Genomic DNA, 16,358 nt, shown 5'->3' with positions numbered 1-16,358 from the left:
TATTCCTTTTTCCAGTTCCCACGGTACTTTGTTCTTATTGCTGTTGCTAACTTACACCATGTTATCATGGTTGTGTCTTCCTCTGTCTCCAATTTTAAATTATAATCTTTTTCACAGTGGAGGCATCACATTCCTCATTGTTCCCCCGAGGTCTACTAAAGTCCATAATATAGCTAGTTATTCAATAAATGTCTTGAAAACATTGATTCAGTTTGATAAAGGGCTGTGAATTTAATGATGCTGTATTGAATGAATCTTTGTGACACTCCTCATGTCTGTTTCTAGAATATGATGGGAATATAAAAATATTAGCATAATCTATTCCAAAGATAATCACCACAAATTTATCAAAATAGTGGGTTCAAGAGGGTGTTTAAAAAACATTTAATTCCAGCAACAAACCACAACTTGAAATCCCTTTCAGCATTTCTGGACAGTGGACCTTCAACTTCTTGAACTCTTCATTTGGCCCTTTCTTAGGGAAGCCCATTCTATTTTGTCATTCTCTACAGTAAGAGGGTTTTTCCTTATGCTGAGCTTAAATTCTGTTCCTTGTGACTTTTCTCATTGGTCTTATTGGTCTTAGTTCTGCTTTTTGGGAGCACAGAAAACAAATTTAAGCTGTAATGACCCCTAATTCCACTGTGTGTGTGTGTTTGTATGTGCACATAAATACACACACACACACACATACACGTATATATATATATATATATATATATACATATAAAACTTCTGTGTTAGTGCACGATCAGTCAGAAAGCAATCGGAAATCATTTTAACTGGATGTAAGATAACTTGCATAGATAGAGGTAGAGACAGAAACAGAAAAATAGGTTACCATATAAACAATTGACATTCTGGTCAGTATATGTTCATATGTATAATTTTAGAACTTACATAAATAAAGGATGACAAATATTGCGTTATACTTCTAGAGTTTAAATTCTAGGATGATCACATTTTCTGGTTATTTTATTGCTATGCAAGAAATTATCCATACATTTAGTGGCTTAAAAATAACAATTTATTATAATCTCTCATCGTTCTGTGGGTTGATGGAGCTCAGCTGGGAGATCCTCATTTGGGGTCTCTCATGTAGTCGCCATCAGGTGGTGGCTGGGACCGGAGTCATCTAAAGGCCGGATGAACTGGACATCCAGTATGGTTTCTTTACTCACATGTCTGATGCCTTGTGCTCCTCAAAATGGCCACTCTCTCCAGTAGAGTGACCTGAACTTCCTCCATGGCAGCTGAGGTCTCCAAGAGGCAGAAGACAGAAGATGCGAGTTAAGGGTTACTCCTAGACTGGTACAGTGTTGCTTCTATCATATCCTCTTGGTCAAAGGAGTCCTAGAGTCTGCTCAGATTTCAGGAGGCAAAGAAATAGCTTCATCTTGTGATGGGCGAATGTCAAGCTCACATTGCAGAAGACCATGCAGGATGGGACATGTTGCGGTCATCTTTGGAAGATACAGCCTGCCACACTCTATATTTGGATGGTGTAGAGGAGTTAAGGATGCACTTTCAATCAGTTTTAACTTATTCTCAGAAGAAGTAAATACAAATGTGTGCATTTAAACAGTGGTGTAAAACATGAAGAAAGCACCAAAATTGACCATAAAACATAATAGGAAACTAACTCACATCCTCTACCTAAAGTTCATCACATATTTACACTACATTTCTAATTGGATCTCATGATTTGAAAGGTCCCAGTTCTAAATTCAGGTTCAAAAGAAACTTCACTTAAAAAAAAAGCTAATATCTAAATAATCTTTAGTTTCTGGAAATTCATTTTTAGTGTGTAATATAATCTCTCCTACTGTTAAAGCAATTTCATTACTTGGAGTCTAACTTTAAAAGTAATCCTTCATACAATTAAATATAACTAAACTACTAGGTATTTCCTTTTATGAAATATAAATTTTTCCAATAGAGCCATTTTTAATGTAATTTCCTAAATGTTAATTCTTTCCATTTCTCTCCTCTGAATTCCTTTGAATTTTTTTTCATTTTAAGTATTATTTGACATATGAACCCTAACATTTGCTAATATATTCTGGTCAAATAATCATTAAATCCTTGACAGAGAAACATTTTCTTTATTCTTACTTGCGAATTCTCAAGTAGTTGTATGTATCACTTAGAAATTGTGTCCAGTGTTTGCCCAGAGTGGCCTGAAGAAATTAGTGCTTTTATTTTTCCCTCACAAAATACGAAGTCTTGATGTCAGCAGTCCAAGCCTGAGAAGCCTGGCTCTTTAATGTCACCAGGGATCTTAGATTCTTGTAGACATTTTAAGATCTCAAAATAGCTGCCAGAGTTCCAGTCATATCTACATGTTGGGCAGGCAAAGGCCAAAGAGCATAAAGTACATATAGCATCTAAGGCAGGAGAGAATAAATATTGGGGAGGCAACTGGTAGGTCCAGCCATACCACATCAAAAAAATCACATTTTATTAACTTTTTGAGAATTTACTCTTACTGCTTATTTATGCCCCAATTTTGTCTATACTAGTCTCCAGCTCTTTTAATGCTGAAGTTCTGCCTGATTTATAGCTCTGTATTTGGTTCTTACATATGCAGTGTGTTGCTTTTGTTCCCTCTGAGTTTTCAAACTAGTATTCTTTCTTTTCGAATGATAAGATTTTATATATATATATATATATAATGTATATTGCAGAAGGTTTGCAAAATTAAGTAAAATATTAAAAAGTAAGTTCATATTACTTATATTTTTACATTATTCAGAGATCATAACTATTACCATTTTGCTATATAGTCTTCCAGTCTTTCTGAATTTTATACATATATTTGTGTATATGTAAATACATGTGTGTATACATATTTATAATTATTTACACAATTGCTACTTTATTCATGTTATTTTAGAAGTATTTATATTGTTTTAAAAATATATTGATATATTGAAGATTTCTGCATATAAATCAGTACTGTTTGAGACATGAGTTTTGTGGCTGCCTGGCATTCTATCATCTACGCAAACCACACCTTACTTAGTTGATCTCTAATTGTTAGACACTCTAGTTGCTTTTAAAGATTTACAGTTATAAATACTATAAATGACACTGATGAAGTTCTCTGAACATAAATCTGCCTGAATCTCTAACCTGTTCTTGGAAAAACTTCATGAAAGTGAAGTAAGCAAAAGATAGAGATGTAAAGGAAGAGGTGAAATTTTTACAATGAGTAAAAAGTAATGAGGGAAGGATATAAAATAAGTCATGCTTTACTGTGTGTTTGCTGAGAGTGGGGTTAAGTGAGTTAAGCAAACATGTTTCACCTTTCATCTCTGAGGATGAAGGAACCAACATCTCATATCTCTGCCAGTGGATTAGAAGAAGGGGATGAAGGTGAAGGCATTCAGTGTTCTTTACAAGAGAGGCTAATGAATGTTTGGAACAATCACTTTGCCAGTTCCTTGAACATTCAGTGGAAAAAAGGTGAAATAAAGTAAAGGGAACAAAGAATTGACTGAGAACCCACTTGAGTTAGGAAACAGGTCTTGACTTCTCAACTGGATGAATAGAGAAGAGGGACGGATGAAACAGTCTTCAGTTAGGGAATGCCACAATGTAGACACTGTCTGCAAGGTAAGCACACTGTCAAAAATCAAGGGGTGAGGGTGTTCAGGATCTTGGTCAAGGCATTGCCTACTGTTTGAACCCGATATGGAATTATGCAGTGACTTAAACTGGCTAATGGACTTCAGGAGAATTACATTTTTAAATGCAATGTTGAGGAGATCCTGATTCGGCCTGCTGTTCATGATAGAAATTATCATAGGATTATTACCAAGCCGTATTTACAATAGAAAGTGTTCAAGGAGTTGACTTAGGGTTCTTGAATGCCAAATGAAAATGGGGAGGGAGAGAGAGAACACAATGATGACTTTAGAAGTTACAGATTCATCAGCTTGCTTTGATATCTAGGAAAATAGAATAAATCAAAAAGACATTTTTCATACACCTCAAAGAGCAGAACAAATGGTGGTAACAACCAACATGGCTTTAAAAGAAGTAAGTCATTGCAAGTTCATCTAATTTTATTATCTGACACAATGACAGGACTTAAATATGAGGGGAAGCAAAAGAGTTCATATATCTTCATTTCAGTAAGGTTTAGTTTTTATCTCATATAACATTCTCATCAACCAGTAAAGAAAATGTAGTCTTGGGTAAAGGGAGGCATGGTTTGTTATGTGTTATTGAATCAGTGACCTGCCAGGGCAGACCAACTGAGACTCCAGAAGGGTTGATTGGGTGCTTATACTGAATAATATTTGTATTAATCTCCAGAATTTAATAATATAAAATATGGATTCTACAGACTAGGAAAGTTGCTAAGTCTGTGTGAATTTGCAAGAATACAAAGTAAATATAGGAAAAAGGAAAGGTGGCTAAAGTAACTTGAAGACTGATGAAAACTATCAATTAAAGTGGCACTTAAAATGCTAATATCTAACATAATAAAATGTAAATGGTAGTATCTAGACATACTGATGCATTGTTGCTATAAATTAGAAATGAGACTTGGTAGAGGGGCTTGGATTTTTCAGGGGGTTCTGTAGTGTTTTCTGTCTTTGCTTGCTTCACTCGTCATGTAGTAATCAATCCTCTTGTATGTTCTCAGTTACAAGACTGTAACATATCTTCATCTATTTTCTTCCTTAGGTCCTGTAAAATCTCAACTGTTGCTTCCTAAGAAAATAGGAAGTGTTAATTCCTCCAAAAATAAATAACTATTTTACTAAAACTCCTCTGTTTCCATGATTTTCCATACGAGCAATTTTTTATTTCAAGGTCAAATTTTTGGCTAACCTCTTTGTAGACATTTTAATAGGTAAACTCAACACTTGTAACACAAAGAATGCATAAAACTCAATTCAAGACATGACAATATGAAGAACTAGGGCCAAATCAGGACACAAACACGCAAAAAATACTGTGTCACAACTGCAAATGGCTGCAGTGACTGTAAAATTTAAACTGATTGTGGGGTTGTTCAAATATGAAAATTTTGTGCATCTGTGTTAATAAAATATAGTTGAGCAAATTTTAACAGCCTCATGCTATTTGATCCAGCAATTTCCCTTCTGGGTATTTTATCCTGAGGAAACAATCATGCTATGGTAGAAGATACATTCAGAAAGACGTTTGCAGTGTTTGTTATTTTTTGGTAACTGATACTTGCTAACAAGTTATAGATAAAAAATATTAAATCAATGATGACATCTATGGGATACCAATCGGTGAAATAATTTTGCATTGTATCGATAAACAAACATAATGTTGTCACGGAATGAAATTCACAATAGAGTAAAAAAAAAGAATCTAATTATGAGTTTATATTGTATAATTCTTTAAATAATGGTTTGGAAATAAAGACAGTAAATATATTGTTTGAAATGAAATATATTGTTTTAGGAATTAAGGGCGATTTTTATTTTTTTATGTTTCTTTTTTTTCCTGAATTTGAAAAAGACAGAAGTTGGTAATTTTGATTTAGAAAAACAGTTATATAAGGAAGAAACACTTATAGTGATGACCTTCAAGGACTGTTTGATAATCTTTTTTTTTTCTTTAATTGCTGAACACTTTTATTTATGCATATCACTTTATTATTGAACTTTACGTTGCTGAATTCACTGACTTTAATATTATTTGTATGGTTTATTTAAAAACCCAAAGCTAAGTTCCATATTTACTTTCATTCTCCTTTATTTTATGAATTTAATATGCATATATAATATATGTTATTAAAAATACATGATTTGAATATATGCATATTTAATATATGAATTATATATAATATATAAAATGCAGGAGAATGTGTATATATATCTGGATTTTTGTTATTTTAGTTGTCCAAAAACATTGAGCAATGATTCTGATTTGTTTTTTAACTTCTTAATTTTTTCCTTAATTTAAAAACACGTCATTGATTATCTCTTTGTCTATTTTTCTGTGATCCCAAAATATCTCAATGAAAGTAAGACATTTATTTATGTCTACCTATTGCCTCTAATTTAAAATTTTTTTATAGCTTCAAACATACAGAAAATTGTAATTATTATACTTCAGAACCCTGAATACTCTCTGTCCAGATTCGTTAGTTATTTACATTTTACCCCTTGTGCTTTATTATTTCTGCTTGCTCTTTCTCTCTCCATATATGCGTATATATATATATAGATGTAGATATGCATTGTATAATTACATAATTATATATACATATACGTATTATATATGTACATATATATAATGTTTCCGTGAATCCTTTGAGAATAAGTTACATGCAACATGCTTCTTTACTTGAAGTACTTTAGTGTGTATTTCCTAAGGATAAGGACATTTTCCTATATAACCACAGTACAGTTGTAAAAATTAAGAATATAATTTTTAACAAAATACTATTATGTAACTCACGGTGCATCTAGGATCACATGTGCATTTGGTTGTCATGTCTTTTTAAAAATTCCTTCAATCTGGAACATTTCTTCAGTTTTTAATGACTTTGAAGAGTTCAGGCCAGATATTTTTAGACTTTCATCAATTTGGGTTTTCCTGGTATTTCCTAATTATTGATTCAGTTTATACATTTTTGGCAGACATATCACAGAAGTGATGTGTCCTTCTCAAGGGTATCATGCTTGGAGACTTGTCATGTGTGTTTGTGCCATTTTGATGATGTTGTCTTCGATCATTTAGTTAAGGTGATCTCTGCCAAGTTTCTCCATTGTTTTCTCCATTGTAAATAGTAAGTGATTTGGGGAAGGTACTTCAAGACTATGGAAATTTCTTGTTTGTCAACACACTTTCACCCATGAGTGTTGATCCGCAGGTGTTTTCTTGACTAAATCAGTTAACTATAATGTGTGCTTAGTGGTGATTTTCTAACTCCAAGGTATATTCTACAGAAGGGAAGAGTTTTCCAGTTCTTCCTTATATACTTTCTTTTATTTATATTCTGTAATGAAGTTTAATTCTTTATAATTATTTATTCTGATTTTCCAATTGTCCCAGATTTGACTTTTGAGAATTTCTTGAAGCTGGGGCCTAAGTCCTTTTGACTTAGCCCCATCATTTTAAAATGCCTTATTCCTCCCCAAGAAAAAAAATGTTGTCACCTTGAATTCCGTATACTTTTAAGTCTTCTCCCTGTGTCCACGTTATAATATGTCAGGATAATTTTTCAACATTTTCACAGTCTCAGTGGACTTTCTGAGAGTGAATTTTGTGTCACTCTTAGGACCTTTGTTTTCTTCTTCTCTCTCCCTCAGTTTCTAGACCCTTTAGATAGATCACTGTAATACATATAGTGGGAGCTTGAAAGATAGCTCTGTTAGAAATTGGTGTTTAATTTTCTGTTTACAGGTAATCTGACATTTTTATTATCCTCCAACTTCCAGTTATGCTGAAGGCCTAGGATTTGTGTGTTTTTGTTCGTTTTTGTTGGCTGTATATTTTACAGTGTGTGTGAAGAGTTTCAGATTTAGGTGACTGCTATTACAATTATCCCAAATTACAGGTCCATATTTTTTAAGCATTCTACAAAACATATTGATATTTAAGTTTTTTGCAGTACACAAACCAGAATGTGTGGGCTGCATTGCTTTACCTTTAGTGGTCACTGTTCTCTTAATCTAGTTTATTTAATTAAATAAAAGGTTTTTTCTTTATCATTATAATTATTTTGTCGAATAGTACACCTATCACCCCAGGAGGTATCTCTCTGAAAGATGTGTCCATTGTAAATGAAAAATCATGATTTGAGATGATTAATGCTTATGACTGTGTACCAGTCAACTGTGTTTTTGAATTTCTCCTTTAGCTTTAAAAATTATCAAATATATATTTAAATACCTGGAAATTCAAGCCCATGAAATTTAAAAATGTATATGTAGGTTAAAATATGGTAATCAATAACACCTGATTAGGAGAGTATAGTGAAATGTAGTTAGAAGCAGTCACTTCAACTAATGAAATATGCTCTTGGAGGATAATTAATATTATTCTTCCTGTTTCACAGCAAAGAGTTCTGATTGTAGTTGGTAGGTAAAGGGGTTTTTTGGATCAGGAGCAAAACTCTCTGGTGCTTGACAACTGCAGAGTAGAAGACAATTTGCAAAAGTAGGAATTAGATGAGTGCAGGAGGCATGTCCCATGTGAGACTGGCAACCATTTCTCTGCTCTCTGGAAGCTGCGAACCCAGCCTTAAGATATCTTTGCTCGTTCAAAAAAAAAAAAAAAGAAATTAGAACTCTTATGAGAAATCTCTTGCTTTTGAATATTTTTTAACATGCCCCAGTTTGCAACTTCTGCCCTGCATGAGGTATAGGGACTAGTAGGTGTTGTAGTGGAAGAAACTGGGTCGGAAAAGCTGGCTCTGAGTCCAGGATCACCCCTATTAGCTGTGTCAAATTGGGCAAGTCATGGAATTAGTGTTAACTTCAGTTCTCTTGCCTAAGAGGATGACTATGCTAAAGCATGAAGAAATACACAGATCTGCTCATTGTTATAACTTTATAATTCTATTGAAATTATATGTGGACATGAGTTTGTATCTTCTATTAATCTCTGAGTTTTAAACTTAGAAAAATGAAATTTATAAAAATACATGGTTTCTTAAAAACTTTTTGACTTACTTTTGACCTTTAACTATAAATTCGCTAACTATCTCTAGTTTCCTCCTTTTGAGAAACTCTCTGTTGAGGATTAGTAAAATCATTCATTCCTGTACCAGGTAGAGGCCAGTGCCATCCTGTTGTCTTTCACACACTAGAGGAAGATAAATCAATTAGACGTTCGACTCAGAATGCCTGTTCTGCTGTTGAACTGTTGATTTGGTAAGCTAGTATTTCTGCTTAGTTCTATAAACAACTAAATATCTCGGCGGAAATTCTGCTGGTTGCTGAAAACTAATGTCTCTCTAAAGATGCTTGCTACTTTGTATTGTCCATAGTGTGTTTAATCTGCCTGAAACAACATGTGGTACTTTGAAGGGTTACTTTAATTATCATTAGGTTGTGTTTTGTTTTGTTTCATTTGAACAGTTCTTTTATAAAACAGTATACCCAGAAGCATAAAATTCACTTAAGCTGAAATATTTTGCACTTTGAAATTACTGTGCTTTCCCTAACACCTCTCCCCTAAAACAAACACATTAATTAATGAAATCTGATTAAATAACTTTCTCCTTATAATTGACCTTCTGAAAAAAAAAGAAATGAATGTTTGTCTATTTTTGTGAGGTGTGCAAGTGGCATGCCTGCATTTTTCTCAGTACATGGTTTTCAATTAGAATTGAGACGCAGTTACAAAGTGAATTGGTGTAATTCTCTGGATAAATCAAGCAAAATTCTCCTCCGACTCAGTGATCTTCATATATTAGACAAAAGTACATTTGCAAAACTTGAATTATGTAATAGCCACCTAAAATCTCCAACTAAAATTTACTTATAAATATCTCATTTTTGAATTGCTTTTATGTTATTCTGGCTTGTTCTGGGGGCCTATGTTTCTTGCATGTATTTTGGAAGCCAATGTGCAGATTCATCTTAAGAGTGTCCTCCTTGACTGATGTGTAGAATGTTTGCATATAGTTGGGAACATTTCTGTTCATCAGCCCATTATAATATACTGTACGTATAATCTATATTTTACAAAAGCTCATTTCGGTATGTTAAAATATGTGGTGTCTAAGTGAGTGTTGTTCTGGATTAGTTTTTCTGTGACCTTGGCAAATTGCTTACTCTTTTGCATTTCTTTCTTTTCCCAGATGCATTTTGTAGGAGTATTTTGAGGATGAATGTTTGCAAATCATTTTGAAATTACCAAGTGCCACATACAGTAAGTAATATGTATTTTTATTTTTCCACTCAATTGCAGTCATGCTGAATAAATTTGGCAGACAGTCATGAAAGAATACATTTCTATTTACAGTTCTTTATATTTGTGAATACTGAGGAAAAATGTATATAAAAGATAAAGATTTGAGCTATTTGCTAGTCTGAATTAAGTTGTATAATTTCAAGATTTCTAATGACTGATTTTACACTTGTTCTATGTATATAAATGGTACATAATATTTATCACTTTTTATTTGAGTTTTTTTTCCTTTTAATCATAAGTTGACAAGCATGAAGAAAAATTAGTGTTATTAGCCAGTGTTGCTATGGAAATTTTAAATAGGAGTACAGAATTAAATATTTGGATTTGCTGAGGATTAAGATTTGCTGTGTATCAGGCATTTATATATTTTGTCTTAATTCTCCCCCAAATATTTTAATATTACTATTTTTATTCCCATTTTATAAATGAGAAAACTGAGATCCAAGAAGTTTTAATAACTTACTCAATATCTAATCAAAGTGAAGACCTGGGCTTTGATCAAAACACACAGCTTTTCAAGAAATACTACCTTCACCAACAACTTAGAAAAAGTTAAATTAATTTTATTTAAGAGCCTGAATATTTAAATATTTATTTAATATTTAATAAGAATACAAACATGTTCTAATTATTTCTTTGGATTTTTGTTTTGCTTAAGCAGTATCACGGAAATGTTGCAATTTTTTTTTCTGTATCGTCTGTCATGTCATTGCTTCCATTTCAAATGATGCTTTCAATTCCTGACTTGGATGGCTTTGAGCTAGTAGGAAATAAGTGAAAATGTGGATTCTGAAAGAAAGTTAATGAATCACCTAAATTATTCTTTGATGAAAAGTGTTTAGAATTAGAGTTCTGAAATTCTCTAAAAGTCATCTTTCATTTATTAAAAAAAAGCAAGTGCTCTTATATTATCATTTTAAAGTTGGAAGGAACCATAGAATCATAGAGTCATAGCCTCTGCATGCTCACATTCCTTGTTTGATGAATTGCGATAATCTGGAGGACAATTCTAAATTAAAATTTCCAAAAAATGTAGAGGCAATGATGGCAGTATTGATGTTTGTACATTGTCTCCCAGTATAACTACTTTAAAAAAACAAACAAACAGGTGACATAGTGTAGTGTTTTAAGAATTTTGACTCTGGATTCAGACTTCCTGGGTTTAAATTCTGGATTTATCTCTTTTTAGCTGTGTAACTTTGAATTACTTTAAAATGTCTCTTTAAAATGGATATCAGATTAGCAACTGCTGAATTTGTGGTGAGTTAATACATGTAAACTATAGCACAATTCCATCTACATAGTTAATGCTCGATAAATGTTCACGGTTATTAAATTGGAATTGATTCATTTGGATATTTCAATTCAAGTATGTTTGTTAATAAGCATCATAACTTCATGATCACGCCATATAAAATATACAACAAAGGTACTCAGTGAATACTGTTGATTGACATGCTCAAAAAGAAACTAAACTTCAGGTTTCTTCATACACAAATCAAGATGCTCTTAGTAGATACTTTTCCTCCTTTGAACTCTTAGTGAAGAAACAAACTATTTAGTCAAACAATATGTATATCCTATTATGTGGTGATAGCAAATCTAGACTGAAAGTGTGTTTGTGTGCTTTTTGGAGAAAAGAGGGGGAAGTTGTGTGCTTGTGGAATCTGAAATGCTTGTTTTGAAGGAAGCCAGGCAAACTTATAGATACAGAATAAAAAGAATTGTTAAAATGATTGTCAAATAATTTGGAGGAACAATCTCATCCAATGTTTTGTTAAACGATTCATGGAAATTGAAGGGATGTGGGCAAGAAAAAATATATATTAAGTATTGACCCTATCCCATGCACTTTGCATTCAACATCTAAGTTAATGTAAGCAATAATATCATGAGGTAATATGATATTATCTTAATTTTCATGTGAGGAAAATGCACCACAGAAAGTTTAAATCTATCATTCATGGGAATGAAGCTTGAGGTTTATCTTTCTATTGAAGCATAATTGACATAAACATTGTGTTAGTTTCAGGTGTACAACATGATTCAATATTTGTATATATTGCAAAATGATCACAGTAAGTCTAGTTAACATCTGTAACCACATATCCTTATACATTTTTCTTCTTGTGATAAGGACTTTTAACATCTACTCTCTTAGCAACTATCAAATATGCAATACAATATTATTAATTATAGTCACCATGCTGTACATCACATCCTCATGACTTTTTATTTTATAACTGGAAGTTTGTACTTTTGACCCCCATCACCCATTTCACCCACCCTTCACCCTCTCCTTTGGCAACCACCAATCTGTTCTCTGCATCTGTGAGCTTGGGGTTTTTGTTTGTTTTTAAATTCCACATGTAAATGAGATCATATGGTATTTAGCTTTCTCTGTCTAACTTATTTAATTTAGCATAATGCCCTCAAGGTCTGTTCATGTTGTTGCAAATGGCAAGCTTCCATTCTTTTTCACCGCCAAATAGTATTCCATTGTACATATATATACATCTTCTTCATCCATTCACCCATTAGTAGACACTTAGGTTGTTTCCATATCTTGATCATTGTAAATAATGCTGCCGTGAACATGGGGGCACATATATCTTTTCAAGTTAGTGTTTTCATTTTCTTGTGATAAATACCTTGAAATGGAATTGCTGGAGCATGTAGTAGTTCTATTTGTAATTTTTTGAGGATCTTCCATACTATTTTCCACAGTGTTTGCACCAATTTACATTCCCACCAACCGTGCACAAAGGTTTTCTTTTCTCCAGATCCTCACCAACATTTGTTATTTCTTGTCTTTTTGACAATAGCCATTCTGATACGTGTGAGGTCATATCTCATTGCCGTTTTGATTTGCATTTCCCTGATATTTAGTGATGTTGAACACATTTCATGTGTTTGTTGACCATCTGTATGTCTTCTGTGGAAAAATGTCTAATTTGAATCTTCCACCCATTTTTTTTAGAGGTTGATCTAATTCTAAAGCTTCTTTTCTTTATCCTCTTAACCTGATGTTGAGCACTGAAATTCAGTGACTGATCTTTCTTTTATTTGCCTAAAAACCTTACTCTCAAACCTCAGATCATAGATATTAATTCTTCAGTAAATAAGTAGTTGATACTTGAATTTCAACTAAATAAATGACAATTGCTTTATATTAAGTGTTGGTAGGACCACTCAGCAACCCAAAACTCATTACCTTGAAAAAAGTGCTGTTTGAGTACAGAAAACTTGAAAAATACCAGAGTATCTTCCCTAAGGCCAGAGATCATATCTTATGCTTCTATTAATCTTACTTCTTAGAATCTGAAGTGACTGAACACACCTTTTTCTTGCAGTTCTCCAGCCACTTCATGCAATGCTGAGAGGTTTGAAGAGTCCAGCTTGACTTAATCATTCTCCTCCCTAGTCATCATTTTCAGGTGTGTCCAAACTCAGGGACATCCTTAACAACACACCAGCCACACTGATACTTTCCCTTTCACTCTTTGGTGATCTTCATCTTCTTCCATTTCAGTCATCCATCAATCCCAGTCCCTTTACACATCACTTCTTGAAACAAGCCATTAGCAACATTTTACCTCAGGGATATTTTCAAACTTAACTAGTATACAAAATATTATTGCTCTAAAAATGAATGGGTCAAGTCTTTGGTTGTTCTCACACTACTCTTGGTTTTGAGCCTGAAGGACTTATGGAATTCTTCTACTTTCAATTTCCAGAGTTGATCTCTGAAAGACAAAGCTAGTGATTACATTAATAATTCTATTTCACTCAATTCAATAAATACTTATCACATGCTGCCATAATATGAGAGGCACTGTGTTGGTTAAGTATGAGAGCAGGTGGGAGGGAGAGACAAAAATGACTTTCAAGAAAATTCTTTCTTCAATTTGAGGAGGTAAGATATGCCCAGGCCTAAATAAAGCAGAGGATGTGGTATTAGGTTATGATATCATCAAAATAGTCTAAACTAGTCAAATTAATAAAGTCATTTCAAATAATTTGAGAAATAATGTTATATAAATGTATACATATATATAAAAAATAAAGCATTAGAGGAGATTTAAGAAAGAAGATACAATTCTAAACTGCATTCATTCAAGGTTTCACCGTGGAGATTACATTTGTGCTAGATCTTTATGCAGGTGGAATATATTAACAGAAAAATCAAGGAAATGACATATCCAGGGTTAGAGGTGAAAATATATACTTCACATTCAATGAATGGTCAGTTAGTTAGTTTGATAACAGAATAAGTTTCTTGTCTTGGACTGAAAACAGAAAACGCTGGAAAATAAGGCTGGAGCTAGTTTGTAGGAAATACTGATCATCAGAATAAGAAATTTGAATTTACTAGGCAATTGACAAAACAAAGAGAATATCTTGTAAGGCCAATCCTGTGAACTAAAGTTTCTTATTTGAATATTAATCTGGTGTTGTCTTCACGAAGGATTCCAGTCGTAGTCAAGAACAATTTATAGGAAAATGTAGCACTATAAGAATGAAGGAATGAAGGTGAGACCTAGGTCATAGCAGTGGGAATGGAGAGAAAGGAATAGATGTGGGTGAGATTTTGAAGGCAATAGGTCAGGGAGTAATAATAGTAATTAACACTTGTGTAGCACTTACTATGTACTTGGCTCTGTTTTAAATGATTTACATTTATTATTTAACTTGAAACAACCGTGAGCAGTAGACGCTAATGTCATCCCCATTTGCACAATAGAAACTGAGGCAGAATTAACTAAGTAAATTGTCCCAGGTTAAATAACTAGAAAATAGCAAGTTATTTGAGCCCATTCAGTCAAACTCCAAAGGATCCATAGTTCACCACTACATATCATTCCTCTAAAAAATAACTGAGATTTCCAGGTTGACTGAACTGGAAAATGATGTTACCAATAATCAGAGAAACATGTATTTTTTAAAGAGTTTTCCCCTTGTTTAGTTAAGTCTTTGGTAGGGAGAAAACTCTTCTGACCTTTGGGGAAAAATATCCCTATGGTTGGGATGAATCTTCTATACATATTCACTTCTATGCTGGGTAACAGGAACAGTGTAATTTATGATATTGCTCAATTATAAATGAGGAAAATAAATATGTCATCTTAATGTGATTTGTCTCCCTTCCTTAGCAGAGCTTACAATGAAACAAGGATGCAGTGCTAAATTAAAGATTTAATATCTTGTATCCATGAAAGATTAGTATTTCAGACTTAGTTTACCTGTCATACTAAATTGTAATTTTGACAAGAGAAGAAAACTAATACCTAGCATAGGGAGTATCTCTCTTTTTCTATATTGGAGACATAGTAGAATGCACTACTTAAGAGCATGGACTCCAGAACCATACTAATGCATGGGTTCAGATCTTAAAATGAGACCTCTGTAGCTGTGTAACATGTAAGGTCTCTCTGCCTCAGTCTCTTCACCTCTGAAATGTGACAGTAATAGTACTATGTCTTCTGAAAATTGTAAAGATCAAATGAGATAAGGTACTTACAGTGGCTCCTAACACAGTAAATTCTCAGTAGATGTTAGCTGTATTAATTGAACTTTGTCTCATATAAAGTTGACCTTTGAACAACATGGGAGGGAAGTTAGGGATGCCCACTCCTGTGGAGTCAAAATTACGCTTACTGCTATCTCTGCCTTAAAAATAAAGGAATTGGGGTTTCCCTGGTGGCGCAGTGGTTGGGAGTCCGCCTGCCGATACGGGGGACGCAGGTTCGTGCCCCGGTCCGGGAGGATCCCGCGTGCCGCGGAGCGGCTGGGCCAGTGAGCCATGGCCACTGAGCCTGCGCGTCCAGAGCCTGTGCTCCGCAGCGGGGGAGGCCGCGGCGGTGAGAGGCCCGCATACTGCAAAGAAAAAAAAAAACAATAAAAAAAAAATAAAGGAATTGATAAATGATTCAACCAAAGGCAGGAAGCTGAAACAGTTTGGATAGAATCAGGACTCAAACACTAGTTCTTTTGATTTTACACTGTGATCTCTAATGAAACACAAACTCTTCCCCAAACTTAGTTAAAGAAAATACAGGTACTATATTTATTGAAAAAAATCCATGTATAAGTGGACCCACATAGCTCAAACCCATGTTGGTTAAGGGTCAACTGTATCATAATTTTTAATTTGTAAAATTTAATTACAGAATTATTGCCATTTTAAACTTTTTTTTACTGTGAATTTTTGTACATTAAGCACACAAAACAATAATTTTTATAAGCAAAGACCCATGCATCCATCATACAGATACAGAAGTAGAACGTTTTCTGCATTCCAGAAATGTTGCTTTTTCTTCTCCTAAAGATTAACCCCCCCTTCCATCAATTCCCTGACAGATAACATTTTTGTGACTTTTGCAGTAATCATTTCCTTACTTTTCATTATAGTTTTAACCTTTCATTATGTGTCGCTAAAT

At 33.4% G+C, this 16,358-nt stretch overlaps 1 protein-coding gene across 1 annotated transcript in view; it reads left to right on the top strand.

Annotated features, from left to right (window-relative positions):
• Positions 1-16,358, top strand: part of GALNT13 (polypeptide N-acetylgalactosaminyltransferase 13) — a 552,783-nt gene that overhangs the window by 29,464 nt on the left and 506,961 nt on the right. The window contains exon 2 of the mRNA XM_024735936.1: positions 9,806-9,876. The gene's annotated coding sequence lies outside the window, so the exon portion shown is untranslated. The remainder of the gene's footprint in view (positions 1-9,805; positions 9,877-16,358) is intronic.

The sequence above is a fragment of the Neophocaena asiaeorientalis genome, unplaced genomic scaffold (genome assembly GCF_003031525.2).
Source record: "Neophocaena asiaeorientalis asiaeorientalis breed wild unplaced genomic scaffold, Neophocaena_asiaeorientalis_V1.1 scaffold72, whole genome shotgun sequence".
NCBI lineage: Eukaryota > Metazoa > Chordata > Mammalia > Artiodactyla > Phocoenidae > Neophocaena > Neophocaena asiaeorientalis.
Note: the sequence above shows the minus strand (reverse complement) of the source record. Positions and strands in the feature narration are given on the sequence as shown.